Source organism: Panthera leo, assembly GCF_018350215.1.
Source record: "Panthera leo isolate Ple1 chromosome E1 unlocalized genomic scaffold, P.leo_Ple1_pat1.1 chrE1_random_Un_scaffold_50, whole genome shotgun sequence".
Classification (NCBI taxonomy): Eukaryota; Metazoa; Chordata; class Mammalia; order Carnivora; family Felidae; genus Panthera; species Panthera leo.
In genome coordinates this window covers 179429-185342 of record NW_024962227.1, presented here as the reverse complement: position 1 = coordinate 185342, position 5914 = coordinate 179429, and the positions used below count along the sequence as shown (strand labels likewise).

The following is a 5914-nucleotide window of genomic DNA, read 5'->3' as shown; positions in this document are numbered from 1 at the left end:
GAAAAAAAAAATAACACGTAAGAAATGTTCCCTTATTTTGTGAGCTACCTTTAGTCTGTCCCGTTGCTCTGCAACGGAAAGCTTTTGCAAAAATACTTGAGTTTTCCTCTTCAAATAAGATAGAGTTTTTTAAAAAACAAAAAAATATCTAGAACAGTATTTCTTCAACTTTGATTATGAGACAGTCTTTGAGGATAACTGTTGTTATGTTTTACTCCCATAAAGATAAGCCCACGAATATCCAAAAGCCAATAGACTGAGTCAGCACACGTTTTATCTGTAAAATGAGGGAATTGAACGGAAATGGAGATGATGTCTAGTGCAGCGTCCACCGTTCGTTCGTATCGCAGTCTGTGGAAAGACAATTGCTGTCGGTCCAGCAGATGTAACCTGTCGGGTCAGTTCTCATTCTCCCCTTGGCTCAGGCACAATAGCTCCATGAAGAGAAGGCGGCACTAAAGACAGGAGGAGATAGGATAACTTGGAGTGGCCTGTATTTTGTTTTCACTACAGATAAACACAGGGCATTCATCTCAGCAGGAGGGCTGCCTGGGTAAGAGGAAGCACCGAGCCGATGGGTATAAGGCCATGGGTGAGCTACCAGGAAAGAGGGGGGGACAGTGGGGGTAGAGCACTGAGATAGTTGGGGGAAGGATAACAAACTACTAAATTGTTTTGGCTGCATAATTCTTCATAGTCTTTCTTAATAGGGAGCCAGGGGGGCGGGGCGGGGGGGGGGGGGAGAAGTGGGCAGGGGAAGACACACACGTGGAAGAGGTTACTTGCACAGAGCCCGCCAGTAAGCTTGTAGGTATTAATGCCATTTTTATTTTTTCAAAGCCAAAGGACATTCGGAGCCTCAAGGTTGAGGAACTGTGTTTAACCAGACATGTGACACTCACGTTCTTTCTCTTCATAACATCGTCTGACTGGATATTAACTAGTGTTACACAAACCCGACATGTTAATGGGCCTGAAAAAACGTAGAAGAAGGGGCTGGAATAGGAAGAATAGGGGAGTTTCCAAGGCAAGAACAAAAATGCATGGCTCCCAGCCGCACCGCTAACTCCCTCTGACCTCCGTTGTGGAAGAGTTTGAATCTTCGCTCCCCTTTTCTCCACCTACTAACATGTTTGATCTTCTGGCAACTGGTTCTCTATTTATCACAACATGGTTCTTTTTTTTTTTTCTTCAAATTGAGATATAGTCCGCATAATAGAATATGCAACATTATAAAGTATATAGTCCAATGGTATACTTTGATAGACAATAATCACTGCTAATTCCAGAACATTGTCATTGCCCCCCTCGAAAGAAATACCATACCCATCAGCCTTTACTCCCCATTCCCCCCTCCTCCCAGGCCCCTGGCAACAACTAATTTACCTTCTGCCCCTATGGATTTGCCTATTCTGGACATTTCATAGAAATGTGTGTCTAGTTTCTTTCACATGGCTTGTTGGCTTCAAGATTTATCCGGTTGTAGCATGTTTCAGTACTTCATTCCTTTTTTTAATGTTTATTTATTTTTGAAAGAGAGCGCACACACAAGCGGGGAAGGGGCAGAGAGAGAGGGGGACAGAGGATCCAAAACCACAGAGCCTGATGTAGAGCTCGAACTCATGAACTGTGAGATGACGACCTGAGCCAAAGTCAGATGCTTAACCGACTGAGCCACCCAGGTGCTCCAGTCACATTTTGTTCATCCATTCGTGAGTTATTGGACATTTGGATTATTTTGACTTTTTGGCTATTGTGAATAATGCTGCTATGAGTATTCATGTACAAGTTTTTGTGTGGTCATATGTTTTTAATTCTCTTGGGTACATACCTAAGAGTGGAATTGCTGGGTCATGTAGTAACTCTATATTTAACCCTTTTGAGGAACTGCCGAACTGTTTTCCACAGTGACTACACCATTTTACATTCCCACCAATGTATGAAGATTCTGGTTTCCCCAAATCTTGCTACCACTTATCATTGTCTCTCTGTTCGATCATAGCCATCTTAGTGAGTGTAGAGTACTATCTCATTGTAGCTTTGATTTATATTTCCCTAATGACCTAAGACATTGAGCATCTTTTCATGTGCTTATTGGCCATTCATGTATTTTCTTTGGCGAAATGTCTCTTCAAATCCTTTACCCATTTAAACATTTGATTATTTGTCTTTTCACTGAGTTTTAAGAGTTCTTTATATATTCTGGATGTTCTGGATACTAGACTTGTATCAGACATATGATAGTTTTGGGTTGTTTTTTTATTTTTAAATAAAGTCCAGTTTATCTATTTTTCCTTTGGTTTGTTGTGCTTTTTGTGTCATGTCTAAGAAACCGTCGCCTAAATCCAAGGTCATAAAGATTTCTCTCCTGAGAGTTTTATAGCTTGAGCTCTTCCTTCTAGGTCTTTGACTCATTTTGAGTTAAAATTTATATATGGTGTGAAGTGTAGGAATCCAACTACATTATTTGGTATGGGGATATACGGTTGTCCCAGCATCATTTGAAAAGACTAGTCTTCCCACGTTGAATGGTGTTGGCACCCTTGTTGAAAATCAGTGGGCCATAAATGTGAGGATTTGTTCCTGGACTGTCAGTTCTGTTCCATCAACTTACATGTCTGTTCTTTTGCCAGTACCACACCGTGATTACTGTAGTTTCGAAGTAGGTTTTGAAACCAGGGCGTGTGAGTCTTCCCATTGTGTTGTTCTGTGTCAAAATCGTTTTGGAGCACCCGGGTAGCTCAGTTGGTTAAGTGGCCGGCTCTTGATTTCAGCTCAGGTCATGACCTCATGGTTTGTGAGATGGAACCCCGTGTTGCAATCTGCACTGACAGCATGGAGCCTGCTTGGGATGCTCCCTCTCCTTCTCCCTCTGCCCCTCCCCTGCTCACACTTTTCCCCACTCACACTCGCTCATGTTTGCTCTTCTGCACGGGTGTGTATGCTCGCGGTCTCTCAAAATGAATAGATAAACTTTTTTTTTTTTAAAAAAGATCATTTTGGCTATTCTCGGTCCCTTGAATTGACATACAGATATTAAACTGTCTCCCTCTCTCTCTCTCTCTCTGCCCCTCCCTCACTCATGCTCTGTCTCTGTCTCTCTCTCTCTCTCTCTCTCTCAAGAATAAATAAACATTAAAAAAAATTTTTTAAGTTTTTTTAGAATCAAATTGTTTTTTTAACATTTCTTATTGAGAGACAGAGACAGAGCATGGGCACAGGAGGAGCAAAGAGAGAGGGAGACACAGAATCTGAAACAGGCTCCAGGCTCTGAGCGGTCAGCACAGGGCCCGACGCAGGGCTCGAACTCACGGACCGTGAGATCATGACCTGAGCCGAAGTCGGACGCTCCATCAACTGAGCCACCCAGGAGCCCCTGTTTTGTTTTTTTTCTCTTTATAACAGCTTTAATGAGACACAATTTACATTGCCTAAAATTCACTCATTTAAACTATACAGTTCAGTGATTTTTGGTATGTTCACAGAATAGTGAAACTACAGCCACTACCTAATTTTAGGACATTTTCATTGTCTCAAAAAGGAACACTGTGCCCATGAGCAGTCACTCCTCTCTAGTCCCCTCTCCCTCAACCCCTAGCAACTACTAATCTACTTTCTGTCTTTATGGATTTGCCAATTCTGGACATTTTGTGTAAATGAAGTCATACAGTATGCAGTCTTTTGATGTTAGACATCTTTTCATATGACTTATGGGTCATATACTTCTTTTATTGTTTGCTTATTTGACTGGAGAGAGAGAGAGAGAGAGAGAGAGAGAGAGAGAGAGAGAGGCAAAGAGAGAGGAGGACAGAGGATTCAAAGTGGGCTAGGGAGTGACAGCAGCAAACTCCCAAATCGTGAGATCATGACCTGAGCCAAATGGACGCTCAACCGTCTGAGGCACCCAGGCCACCCTAATGCCCTCTTTTCTTTTTTCTTTTTTTTAATGTTTATTTATTTTTGAGAGACAGAGAGAGACAGCATGGGAGGGAGAGGGCAGAGAGAGAGAGGGAGACCCAGAATATGAAGCAGCCTCCAGGCACTGAGCTGGCAGCACAGAGCCCGATGCGGGCCTCCAGCCCATGAGCCGTGAGATCATGACCTGAGCCGAAGTCGGATGCTCAACCGACTGAGCCACCCAGCTGCCCCTTCTTTTAATGTTTACTTATTTTTGAGAGAGAGAGAGAGAGAGAGAGAGAGAGAGAGAGGGAGAGAGAGAGAGAGAATGTGCATACATGTATGTGCCTGTGGGGGAGGGGGCAGAGACAGAGCGGACCGAGGATCCAAAGCAGGCTCTGCTCTGACAGCAGAGAGCCCAATGCAGGGCTTGACCTCACAAACTGCAAGACCATGAGCCGCTTACGATCATGACGCTTAACCGTGTGAGCCACCCAGGCGCCCCATATGTATGACTTCCTTTGAGAAATCCTTGGTCTTCAGGCAGCCCCTATTAAAATCCGTTGTTTTTTATCAATTCCCATTCTATCACCAATAAGATGTTCTAGAAAGGGCAGGGTCTCCTCAGAGCCTGCTTCTGCTATAACTCTTTCTCAGCCCGAAGCCTCGCTTTCCAGACAGTACTCATTCATTTCAAAGTGAGGAAGACCAATGACATGGCTGTCCCGTGCCCCCTTCCCCACCCTTGAGCCTCTCCGACTGCCTACCGGGATGGCAGCCCGGGGGTCCAGTCCATTCTCCACCACCGAGAGCATTTCCGCTCACACTGCAGCTCCCTCGGAGAATCACATGACACCTGCAGAGACAGACGGCGCGGCCAGATGAGCAGGTTCCAGCTCACCACCCCCAGCCAATTCTCCCCCTCCCCCCAGCAGGCAGCGGGTCAGCCCATCTTCCTCAAACTGCAATGCAAAGGCCTCTGAATTCAAAAGTAAAAGCCAAGAGTGGATTTTAAGGAAGGAAACAAGGGAAGAGAAGAAATGTGAGGGCTCGAATCTCAGGAGGTGGGGAATCCTATGTGCCGTGGGTGGGTCCACCCTAATCAGGGCATGGAGAGGCCTCTGTATGCCACACCAAACGCTGGCACAAAAAAGCAGGGAATGAGGGGCCGATTTGGATACAGAACTAAGGGTGCGAGGGGGATGCTGCCGCTGGAGGTGCCAAGAGCCCACGTGGACCAGGAAGCAGGGGCTCACAATTCACATTCGGAGCCTCTGACTCCTGTGCCAGCCCGATGTCTGCCAGCTCGGCAGGGACAAGCACAACTGAAGGAAGTTTCCAAAGGGAGGGCCTCTTGCTACATAGCTGCTTCCCCTCCAGGCACGAGGGTCCAGCTGGAGCAGCACAGGGACACGCCTAAAGGGAAACAACACGGGTTCGAATCTCGATTTGCCACTAACCACTTAGGCATGCTAGGTGGGGCACCACGGCAGACGTCTCAAACGGAGGTTATGAATGTGGAAAACGCCCAGCACAGTGCCTGACGGTACTAAGGATAAATGGTATCTATTACCCCGGTTGGATGTGGCCAAGCCTTATAGGCAAAGGCCACCGTCTGAATGAGTCCGCTCAACTACCTGAAGTCAGTACACAGGTAAATCCCTCAGGGCACTGGCTTCCCCCCCACCCCCCCGGGGGTGGCTTAGGTGTGTGGGGGGGGGGGGCCTCAACCTGAGCCTCGGGGGGTGGCTGTTGGCTCGCCTGGACCGCCCCAGCCACTTGGACGGACCAGGATTGGGCAGGCACATTCCCATCTAAACAGATCTCTAGTGACCACGCTGCCGAGCATGGAGGGACACCAAAAAATAGGTCATCGCTGTCTCTGTTCTCAAAAACCTATGGCCCAAAGAAGTTATCAAATGGAGGCATGATGAATGGATTTTGTACTGTTTACACACATTGCTTCATTCATTCCTTGTAACCACCCTAGGCGAGCTCTTTTATTATCCAGATAAAT

At 46.3% G+C, this 5914-nt stretch overlaps 1 long non-coding RNA gene across 1 annotated transcript; it reads right to left on the bottom strand.

Annotated features, from left to right (window-relative positions):
- Nucleotides 1–254: 254 nt before the first annotated feature.
- On the bottom strand, nucleotides 255–1281 carry LOC122212781. The gene is made up of 2 exons (XR_006199307.1): nucleotides 903–1281; nucleotides 255–455 (listed from the first exon to the last, which is right to left on the bottom strand). It is a non-coding gene; the product is annotated as an uncharacterized LOC122212781 (long non-coding RNA).
- Nucleotides 1282–5914: the final 4633 nt, after the last annotated feature.